Source organism: Meleagris gallopavo, chromosome 5 (assembly GCF_905368555.1).
Source record: "Meleagris gallopavo chromosome 5, MGAL_WU_HG_1.1, whole genome shotgun sequence".
Taxonomy (NCBI): Eukaryota; Metazoa; Chordata; class Aves; order Galliformes; family Phasianidae; genus Meleagris; species Meleagris gallopavo.
This window is the reverse complement of record NC_139408.1, coordinates 43,874-54,742: the sequence shown is the minus strand read 5'-3', so window position 1 is coordinate 54,742 and position 10,869 is coordinate 43,874. Positions and strand designations below refer to the sequence as shown.

General features: G+C 57.8%; 1 long non-coding RNA gene across 1 annotated transcript; it reads left to right on the top strand.

Moving 5' to 3' along the window:
- The first annotated feature begins 9,203 nt into the window (after positions 1-9,203).
- Positions 9,204-10,103, top strand: LOC116217775 (uncharacterized). Its single transcript, XR_014883304.1, has 3 exons — positions 9,204-9,418; positions 9,507-9,610; positions 9,853-10,103. It is a non-coding gene; the product is annotated as an uncharacterized LOC116217775 (long non-coding RNA).
- Positions 10,104-10,869: the final 766 nt, after the last annotated feature.

Genomic DNA, 10,869 nt, shown 5'->3' with positions numbered 1-10,869 from the left:
TGTCCATCGGCACGTCTGGTTGGTTTGGATGGCACTGGGGAGCTCCATGTTCATGACTGCAGTTCTTTGTGATACGGAGCTGCGCCATTTGCTGCCCCGACCAACTGCGCGTGCTGTTGGGAGAGAGTACTCTGTGCATTTTAGTTCTCCTTTTCATGCTTTTGAAGTGAGAGTGGTATATGCCTTCAAGCAGGTAGCATATAAAATAAATTTATATTTCTTTTTTTTTTTTTTTTTTTTTCTCCTTTGTTCCTTGGAGTAGTGGTTGGGGAAATATGGATGTTTTCTTTTATGCCGCTGTGTTTCCCATATAGTGGTGATCTGGGAGTGGCTGATTGATTTGCAAGTTGATTTTCAGTACTGAAGGAACATAGCATTCTTTTTATTCTGCCTACGTAGAGCTCCCTTTGTTTCCTCTGTAGTTTTGAGTTGTGCTCTGGAAAAGGATGTTAAGCTGCATCTAGAACAGTTACCGAAGAGGAGCCTGGGGGCAAATGGATCTGGATTTCCCAGACGGAGGTCGTACGGCTCCTTGCCTCCTCACGAAGCGTTCTCATTGTTCTTAGGCAGCGTTCTGTGCTACTGCCGTGCTGAGGCTTTTATGACAAATCCATTCTCTGTTTCCCAAAGGTGATGCTGAGATGCTCGCCTCACTATGACTTAGGCATACCTCACATTTCATATCAATTCTTCTTAAACTGTTGTTAAAACAGCTCAGCCGTGGTGCCCGCGGTCAGAAGGCCCCGCGGCAGATCCTGGCATGGGTTGTGAGTGGAAGGACTGCCAACAAATCACTCGATGTCAGAATTGATTTTTACAACGCTTGGGAGATCTGGATGGGATCTGAGAGTGGTGTGGTCAGGTACGCAAGTTGTTAGTAGTATTTTGTTTTTTTTTCTTGAAGTTCAATGTCTGTTAAAGAAAAAAGACAAAATAAAATTGATGATTACTTATTTATTGATGTAATTATAGATACTGTTAAGCAGTTAGCAGAGGTTCGCTGGGTATGAGAAGCTTTCTTGGGTTTTCTTGGTCTTTGTCCAATTGACGTAACTTGCTCTTCCACAAACCCAAACTAACTGCGTTTTCGTCTGCCTTCACGACGAAGAGAAAACGGAGATTAAGAAAGTGCGGCGCAGCTCCGCGTCCGTCTCGTCGTTCTTGCTGCTTTCGCGGTCTCTGGTGCCACCTCTTGGCAAATCGGTGGAATTGCGGCCTTGTACGTTTCGCGCTGGCGCATGCGCGGTTGGCCGGCTGGCGCTGGCGCATGCGCGGTTGGCCGGCTGGCGCTGGCGCATGCGCGGTTGGCCGGCTGGCGCTGGCGCATGCGCGGTTGGCCGGCTGGCGCTGGCGCATGCGCGGTTGGCCGGCTGGCGCTGGCGCATGCGCGGTTGGCCGGCTGGCGCTGGCGCATGCGCGGTTGGCCGGCTGGCGCTGGCGCATGCGCGGTTGGCCGGCTGGCGCTGGCGCATGCGCGGTTGGCCGGCTGGCGCTGGCGCATGCGCGGTTGGCCGGCTGGCGCTGGCGCATGCGCGGTTGGCCGGCTGGCGCTGGCGCATGCGCGGTTGGCCGGCTGGCGCTGGCGCATGCGCGGTTGGCCGGCTGGCGCTGGCGCATGCGCGGTTGGCCGGCTGGCGCTGGCGCATGCGCGGTTGGCCGGCTGGCGCTGGCGCATGCGCGGTTGGCCGGCTGGCGCTGGCGCATGCGCGGTTGGCCGGCTGGCGCTCGGACGTTCTATTAGCTAGAGAATTGATCACCAAAGAGAGCGGCGGATTCGCTGCGCAGAGCGCTTACAACGGCACTTCCGCATTTGTACGCGCATGCGTTGTGCTGCTGGCGGGACTCGGAGGCAGGCAGCGGCAGCTCCGTACAATGACCACGAGGTGGCAGCAGCGACCGCGGAAAGAAAGTGTCTGACAGCTTAAAAGCGGGACTCGGCGGCAGACAGTAGCAGTTGTGCGCTGTGGCCACGAGGTAGCAGCAGAGACCGCGGAAAGAACGTGTCTGACAGCTTAAAAGCGGGACTCGGCGGCAGACAGCAGCAGTTTTGCCCCCTCCCTTCGCCCCGAGCCTTCCCCATTCCTTTTTCAGGCTTTCTCCTTTCTTTCCTCGCTTCCTTCCCCATGACTTCCCCCTGCAACGGCCCCCTGTTCTGCTGCTCTTCTCAAGTGATGATCCTTAAAGCACACTTTCCAAAGGCATTAGATCAGACCGCATCCTGTCACTGATTTAAAAAAAATCAACGAGTACAGCATTCTGTATGGATAACCAACTCCAAACTGCGTGAGGACCAACAGCAGCTCCTCGCCCTGGAGTGTCACCATCACCTCCCTGTTTCTCTGGGGCTTGGGACTCATGTCTGAGCTGAAAGGCCACAAGCTGCCGCACAGGCAGGTGCCCGGTTCGCCCACTGAGGACACCAGACCCTAAAATAATTTCACCATGGGCTTTAATTGCGGTGCGAGTAGATGACACGCGTTTGTCACAGGGGAGCTGAAGGCTGAGCCCGGCAGTTTGGCAGGCAGCACTCGCTCTGTTCACACCGGTAATCTCAACCCTTTTGCTGCACATGCAGCTTCACAGTATATTGTTGAGATTTCGGTATCGAAACCTGTGCTCCTCTGTTTGTTAGAAATGTCACTGATAGCCGGTGCTGTCACTGATGAAGATGCTGAAGAGTCCCAGCCCCAGCACGGACCCCTTTGGGAAGTGCAGGTGGGTGATAGCAGTGGCTCTTGGCTCGTCTATTGATGCAGTGACACCGCCATAGGCAGCCGCCAGGTTGGTCAAGCAGGATTCAGCCTTGGTGAAGCCGCGCTGGCTCTCCTGCATCACCTCCCCGTCATTTGTGTGCCTTAGCGCGACTTCCACGAGGATCTGCTCGGTGCTCTCTCCCAGCACAGAGGTGAGACTGTTATGTCGGTAGTTCCCAGGATTGTCCTTACTTCCCTTCTTAAAAATGGAGCATTCAAATTCAAACTAGCATTCAAAATAACAGAGCCTTCAGAGGCAGGCGAGCTCCGGATTTCCCAGAGAGCTTTTTGGCTCTTCTGCACGTTCCATGGCATTGGTGCCACTCTGGACCCCCACTCACTCAGCATTCAAATCCGGTTGTACCGGCATTTCTTCCCTTGTCCCCATTTCCTCCCGTCCCAGTCCCTGTTTCCTACCACGTCCCCATTTTCTCCCTCCCTCGTCCCATTTTCCTCCCATTCCAATTCCATTTGTTTTTCCTGTGTTGCCCGGTGGCGCTTGGTTGGAGTTTCCAGGCTCCAAACGCGCACTTCTGACCACGAGTGATGCCGAAAGCAGAGGTGGGCTCCCAAACAGGCTTTTGCTGAGTGCTGTCCATGCCTTGGGGTTTCCGGTATCACCAGGAATCCTTTCTAACCGCCGTTGTTCAGTGCTGCATGGGAAGCTTTCTTCTTCCTTTCCAGGATCGGCGCCTCCACCACCAGATGCTGGAGGCGTTTTGGGCTGCCCGAGTTCCCGCGTTGAACGTGTGCTGTTCCTCGGAAAGGTGTGGACATGAGCAGACATGAGGATCTCTTTCCTCCTTCCAGATGTGCCGAGTCCAGCGCCAGATGCTGTTGGCCTTGTGGGCCCCCCTGGGTTGCTGCGTTGGCTGGGCGCTGATCCTTGGAGAGGAGTGAGTGACACCGCTGTCCCTACCGGAAGGCGTCTCCGCTTTGCTTGTCCTGGGCTCAGGGTCCCTTTCCCGCCCCCTTTCCCGCCTTTTTCCTCCCCTTTCCCAACCATGTTCCCGCATTTGTCCCTTCTCTTTCCCGCCTTTTTGCTCCCGCCTTTTTCCCATTTTTTTCCCTTCCCTTTCCGACGCTTTTTTTCCCCGCCTTTTCGTTTCCCCGCCTTTTCTTTCCCCGCCTTTTCGTTTCCCCGCCTTTTCGTTTCCCCGCCTTTTCGTTTCCCCGCCTTTTCGTTTCCCCGCCTTTTCGTTTCCCCGCCTTTTCGTTTCCCCCTTTCGTTCCCCGCCTTTTCGTTTCCCCGCCTTTTCGTTTCCCCGCCTTTTCTTCTCCTTTTCCCAGTCCTTTCCCGTTCCATACTAGACCCTTTATTCGCCCCTTTCTTTTTCCCCTTCCCATTCCGCCGTTTCCCCGCCTTTTCCCCGCCTTTTCCCCGCCTTTTCCCCTCCCGCCTTTTCCCCGCCTTTTCCCCGCCTTTTCCCCGCCTTTTCCCCGCCTTTTCCCCGCCTTTTCCCCGCCTTTTCCCCGCCTTTTCCCCGCCTTTTCCCCGCCTTTTCCCCGCCTTTTCCCCGCCTTTTCCCCGCCTTTTCCCCGCCTTTTCCCGCCTTTTCCCCCCCTTTTCCCCGCCTTTTCCCCGCCTTTTCCCCGCCTTTTCCCCGCCTTTTCCCCGCCTTTTCCCCGCCTTTTCCCCGCCTTTTCCCCGCCTTTTCCCCGCCTTTTCCCCGCCTTTTCCCCGCCTTTTCCCCGCCTTTTCCCCGCCCCTTTTCCCCCCCCCTTTTCCCCCCCCTTTTCCCCCCCTTTTCCCCCCCCCTTTTCCCCCCCTTTCCCGCCCCTTTTCCCCGCCCCTTTTCCCCCCCCTTTCCCCGCCCCTTTTCCCCCCCTTTTCCCCCCCCTTTCCCCGCCCTTTCCCCGCCCCTTTTCCCCGCCCCTTTTCCCCCCCTTTCCCCCCCTTTCCCCGCCCCTTTTCCCCCCCCTTCCCCCGCCCTTTTCCCCGCCCCTTTTCCCCGCCCCTTTTCCCCGCCCCTTTTCCCCGCCCCTTTTCCCCGCCCCTTTTCCCGCCCCTTTTCCCCGCCCCTTTCCCCGCTTTTCCCCCCCTTTCCCCCTTTTCCCCTTTTCCCCCTTCCCCGCCCTTTCCCCCCCCCTTTTCCCCCCTTTCCCCTTTTCCCCGCCTTTTCCCGCCTTTTCCCCCCCCTTCCCCTTTTCCCCCCCTTTCCCCCCTTCCCCCTTTTCCCCCCTTTTCCCCGCCTTTTCCCCGCCTTCCCGCTTTCCCGCCTTTCCCCGCCTTTTCCCCGCCTTTTCCCCGCCTTTTCCCCCCTTTTCCCCCTTTTCCCCGCCTTTTCCCGCCTTTTCCCGCCTTTTCCCCCCTTTTCCCCCTTTCCCCCTTTTCCCCGCCTTTTCCCCCCTTTTCCCCGCCTTTTCCCCGCCTTTCCCCCCTTTTCCCCCCTTTTCCCCCTTTTCCCCCGCCTTTTCCCCCCTTTCCTTTTTTTCCTCCTTTTTCCCCCTTTTTTTCCCCTCTTTTCCCCTCCCTTTCCCGCCTTTTCCCCCTTTTCCCCCTTTCCCATCTTTCCCCTTCCCCCCTTTTCCCCTCTCCCTTTTCCCCCTTTCCCGCTTTCCCCCCCTTCCTCTTTTCCTCCCTTTCCCTTTCCACTTTTCCGCTTTTCCCCCTTTCCCTTTTTCCTCCCTTTCCCCTTCCCCTTTTTCCTTCCTTCCCTCCCCCTTTTCCTTCCTTTTTTCCCCTTTCCCCCCCTTTCCCCTTCCTCCCTTTCCTCCTTTCTGCCCTTTCCCCCCTTTTCTTCTCTTTCCCCTTTTTCTCTCCCTTTTCCCCCTTTCCCCCCTTTCCTCTTTTCCCCCTTCCTCTTTTCTCCCCCTTTCCCCCCCTTTCCCCCTTTCCCCCTTCCCCCCCTTCCCTTTCCCCCCCTTCCCCTTTCCCCTCCTTTCCCCTTTCCCCCCCCTTCCCCCCCTTCCGCCCTTCCCCCTTCCCCCCTTTCCCCCCTTCCGCCTTCCCGCCCCTTTCCCCTTTTCCCCCCCTTCCCCTTCCCCCTTCCCGCCCTTCCCGCCCTTTTCCCCCCCCTTCCCCCCCCCTTCCCCCTCTTCCCCTTCCCTTTTCCCCTTTTCCCCTTTCCCCGCCTTTTCCCGCCTTTTCCCCGCCTTTCCCCGCTTTCCCCGCCTTTTCCCCGCCTTTCCCCCCTTTCCCCCTTTCCCCCTTTCCGCCTTTCCCCCTTTCCCCGCCTTTTCCCCCCTCCCCGCCTTTTCCGCCTTTTCCCCCCTTTCCCCCCTTTTCCCCCCTTTTCCCCTTTTCCCCGCCTTTTCCCCCCTTTTCCCCTTTTCCCCCGCTTTCCCCGCCTTTCCCCCCTTTTCCCCCCTTTTCCCCGCCTTTCCCCCCTTCCCCCCCCCCTTTCCCCGCTCCCCCCCCTTCCCCCCTTTCCCCCTTTCCCCGCCTTTTCCCCCCTTCCCCTTTTTCCCCTTTCCCCACCCCTTTTCGCCCTTTCTTTTTCCCCCCTTTCCCGCCTTTTTTCCCCCCTTTTCCCCCTTTCCCCATTTCCCCTTTCCCCCTTTCTTCCCCTTCCGCCTTTTCCCTTCCCCCCTTTGTCTACCCCCCTTTCCCCCTTTTCCTCCCTTTCCCTTTCCCCTTTTCGCCTTTCCCCCCCTTCCCTTTTTCCCTTTCCCTTTCCCCCCTTTCCCGCTTTTCCCTCCTTTCCCCTTTTCCCCTTTTCCCCTTTTTTTTCCGCCTTTCCCCCCTTTCCCGCCTTTTCCCCCCTTCCCTCCTTTCCGCCTCTTTCCCCCTTTTCCCTTTCTCCCCCCTTTTCCTGCTTTCCCTCCTTTTCCCCCCTTTTCCCTTTTTTTCCCCCTTTCCCGCCTTTTTTCCCCCCTTTCCCCCTTTCCCCTTCGCCCTTTCCCCCTTCTCCCCGCCCCTTTTCCCCTTCCCCCCCCTTTTCCCCGCCCCTTTCCCCTCTTTTCCGCCTTTCCCTTCCACCTTTTCCGCCTCTTCCCCCTTTCCCTTTTCCCCCCTTCCTCCCCTTCCTGCCTTTTCCTTTATTCCCCTTTTTCCCCTTTTCCTTTTTTTTCCCCTTTTCCCCCCCTTTCCCGCCTTTTTCCCTTTTCCCCCCTTTTGCCCTTTCCCCCCTTTTCCCCCTTTCCCCCTTTTTCCCACCTTTCCCCCTTTTCCCCCCTTTCCCTTCTTTTTCCCCCTCCTTTTCCCCGCCCTTTCCCGCCCCTTTCCCCGCCCTTTCCCCCCCTCCTTCCCCGCCTTTCCCCGCCTTTTCCCCGCCCCTTTCCCCGCCTTTCCCGCCTTTCCCCGCCTTTTCCCCGCCTTTTCCCCTCCCGCCTTTTCCCCCCCTTTCCCCGCCTTTTCCCCGCCTTTTCCCGCCTTTTCCCCGCCTTTTCCCCGCCTTTTCCCCGCCTTTTCCCCCCCCCTTTTCCCCGCCTTTTCCCCGCCTTTTTCCCCGCCTTTTCCCCGCCTTTTCCCCGCCTTTTCCCCGCCTTTTCCCGCCTTTCCCCGCCTTTTCCCCGCCTTTTCCCCGCCTTTTCCCGCCTTTGCCTTCCCCGCCTTTCCCCGCCTTTTCCCGCCTTTTTTTTCCCCGCTTTTCCGCCTTTCCCGCCTTTTCCCGCCCCCTTTTCCCCGCCTTTTCCGCCTTTTCCGCCTTTTCCCCGCCTTTTCCCCCCTTTTCCCCGCCTTTTCCCGCCTTTTCCCCGCCTTTCCCCGCCTTTCCCGCCTTTTCCCCCTTCCCCGCCTTTTCCCCGCCTTTTCCCTTTTCCCCGCCTTTCCCCTTTTCCCCGCCTTTCCCCCCCCCCCTTTTCGCTTCCCCCTTTTCCTCCCCTTTCCCCGCCTTTTTTCCCCCTTTCCCCGCCTTTTCCCCGCCTTTTTCCCCGCCTTTTCCCCCCTTTTCCCGCCTTTTCCCCGCCTTTTCCCCGCCTTTTCCCCGCCTTTTCCCCGCCTTTTCCCCGCCTTTTCCCCGCCTTTTCCCCGCCTTTTCCCCGCCTTTTCCCCGCCTTTTCCCCGCCTTTTCCCCGCCTTTTCCCCGCCTTTTCCCCGCCTTTTCCCCGCCTTTTCCCGCCTTTTCCCCGCCTTTTCCCGCCTTTTCCCCGCCTTTTCCCCGCCTTTCCTTTTCCCCGCCTTTCCCCGCCTTTTCCCCGCCTTTTCCCCGCCTTTTCCCCTTTTCCGCCTTTTTCCCCGCCTTTTCCCCGCCTTTCCCGCTTTTCCTCCCCTTCTCCTGTTTTTCCTCCGTTTTTCTCCCACCCCTTTTTTTCGACCCTTTCTTTTTCCCTCCCCTTTCCCGCCTTTTTTTCCTCCCCTTTTCCACCCATTTCCCAATCTATTCTGCCCCTTTCCCTCCCATTTCTTGCCCCGTTCTCGCCTTTTTTCCCTTCTCTTTCCCGCTTTGGTCTACCGCCCCTTTCCCTTCTTTTTCACTGCCCTTTCCTCTTTCCAACCTTTTTCCGCCTCTTTCCCACCCCTTTCCCATTTGTTTCCCTTCCCTTTCCTGCCCCTTTCCTGCCTTTATTCCTTCCTATTACCTCCTTTTTCCACCCTTTTCCTTCCTTTTTTTTCTGCCCTTTTCCCACCCCTTTCCCGCCTTTTCCTCTCCCTTTTCCCTTCCCTTTCCTGCCTCTTTCCCCCCTTTTTCCCTTCTCTTTCCCACCCTTTTTCTCTCACCTTTCTCACCCCTTTTCCACCCCTTTCCCTTCTTTTTGCCCCCTTTTCCTGTCTTTTTCCCGCCCCTTTCCCCGCCTTTTTCTTGCCCCTTTGCCGACATCACCATGGGGTTGAGGACAGCGATGCCTGTGGGCTGAAGTTGCTGGCTGTGTGCAGTGGGGTGGAGGTGTCCTCAGCGCACGGCTGTGACAGTGGGGGTCATTGCCCCCCAAATGGGGCTTGTGCCCCACGCCTGCGGGCAAGTCGTATGGGAAGCGCTTTCCGGAGACCGTTTGTCCTTTCTGCCCATCTGCAGCGACTGCAGCAATCCCGCGTGGTGCCGCAGCAGCGATGGGGCACTGCGGTACGTCAGCCATCTGTGACTCGAGGAGAACAGGGGCTGCGCCAAGTCCGCACGCTGCAGCCTCCCTGTTCCTTTGGGCTTCGGGACTGATGTCTGAGCCGCAAGGCCACACGCTGCCGCACAGGCAGGTGCCACTGAGGACAGCCTGGAATCCCAGCGTGTGGGCCATCCCAGCTGCTCCGTCCGTGAAACCCCCTCGCCCTTAACCAGACCCCATTGGCTGCCGCTCATTCCTTTTTTTTTCTTTTTTTCTCCTTCATGCTTTTAGGGGAACTCTGAGATGGCAGCCTGAAGCAGTGATGGAGCAGCTGGTGAGGGGTGCAGCCCTGCAAGCACAGATGGAAGCGGTGCACGTGTGGGACCAGATGGGGCTGAGCCTGGCTCCACCCCTCCCTCCCCTCATTTAAGGGCTGGCAGCCCCACAGGCAGCGTTTCTTCCTGGAGATGCCTCCTGTGGATTGCTGGGTGAGCTCTGGTTCTTGGAAAGAGGTGAGTGATTCTTTCTTTCTTGCAGGGTTCTGATCTGCGCCTTTCTGTGGGGCTCCTAAGCTGGTTTACAGTAGCTGTGTCTGCTCTGCCCCTCCTCATGCTGCCTTCCAGTTGTTCTCTGAGGGGAGCGAAGGAGTTATCAGCCTTTTTCTGAAGCGGTCATGGCGGGACTGATGCTCGTTCCTTTCTTTTGCTCCCATCTGTTTCTGGAAGGCTTCCGTCAGCCCCAAGGTAACGCTGGTCGGCTGGCTGAGCATTGCAACTCTGGAAATGCCGGGAGCTGGTGCACTTTTCCGCACAGGGATTCTGTGTTCTCCAGGTTTCCTCTGCAGCTCTTGTTCAGCTCAGTACCTTCCCGTGAAGTCTCTGTTCCCTCTTTCATGGTTCTCGTTGCGGAATCTCCACCCTGGGACTCCAAACTGGGTTTGTCTGCTACCACGTTGTCCCAGGCCGTTTTATGACACGTCCCCTATGCGTCCCCCTCCACGTTCCCTCTGTTTCCTCGCGTCCCGCTCGTGTCCTTGTGTCCTCCCTGTGTCCTCTGCCCACGTCCCCTCTGTGTCCCCTGTGCCACGTATTCATTCCACCCCTGCTGAGTTTTGTTGTTTAAGGGCACGCGTTTAAATTATGTTCCGCGTCTCTTTGGCTCTCGTTCTGTTTTGCAGACAGACGGAAGGCTTTCTGGGGCTGCTCTGGTTAGTGCTTTAAGCTCTGTGCAATCCGTGGAGCAGACAGTGGAACACCATGAAGCCCCTGTTTGTGCGTCGCTGGTATGCAGGTGGGTTTTGTGATGGCTGTGGGATGCTCACTTAGAGATGGAATGGGGGCTGCAGGGGGCTCGCCTCGCTCCCTGGGGTTTACTCTTCCAGCCCAATAAGCTCCGTGTGCTTTGTGTCATCGTGCCTCACGGCTTCAGCTATCGTGCCATAGACTCCTTGGAGTCGGAATGGACCGTTTATGACGATCTGGTCCCACTCCCCCGCCATGAAGAGGGACAGCCACAGCTAGACCAGGCTGCCCAGAGCCTGATCCATCCTCACCTTGGAAGGGACAGGGCGTCCACCGCATCTCCGGGCAGCCTGTTCCACGCCACAGAATCACAGAATGACAGAATGGCCCGGCTTGGAAGGGACCTCGAGCATCACAAGTCTCCAACCCCCCTGCCACACACAGGGCCACTGACCTCCCCGTGTCACACCAACCCAGGCTGCCCAGGGCCCCATCCACGCTGGCCTCGAACAGCTCCAGGGATGGACGGGGCATCCACAGCCTCTCTGGGCAGCTGTTCCAGCACCTCACCACTCTCATAGCGAAGAACTTCCCCCTGACATCCAACCTCTATCTTCCCTTCCTCAATTTAAAGCTGTTTCCCCTTGTCCCGTGCTGTAAAAGATATTTTCCTTACATCTAACCTGAATTTTCCCTCCTTCTTTCCTTTAGCTCCCCTTTAGGTATCGAAAGGCTGTTACCAGGTCCCCTCGGAGCCTTCGCTCCTCCGCGCTGAACAGCCCCAGCTCTCTCGGCCTGTCCTTGGAGGAGAGGGGTTTGATCCTTTGGTTCTTTGTGTTTCGGGGCCGTCCTCTGAATGTGCTCCAACGGGTCTGTGTCCCTTCTGCCCTGAGGACTCTTCATATGGACACAGCGCTCCAGGTGAGGCCTCTTCAGCACAGGGCAGAGGGGCA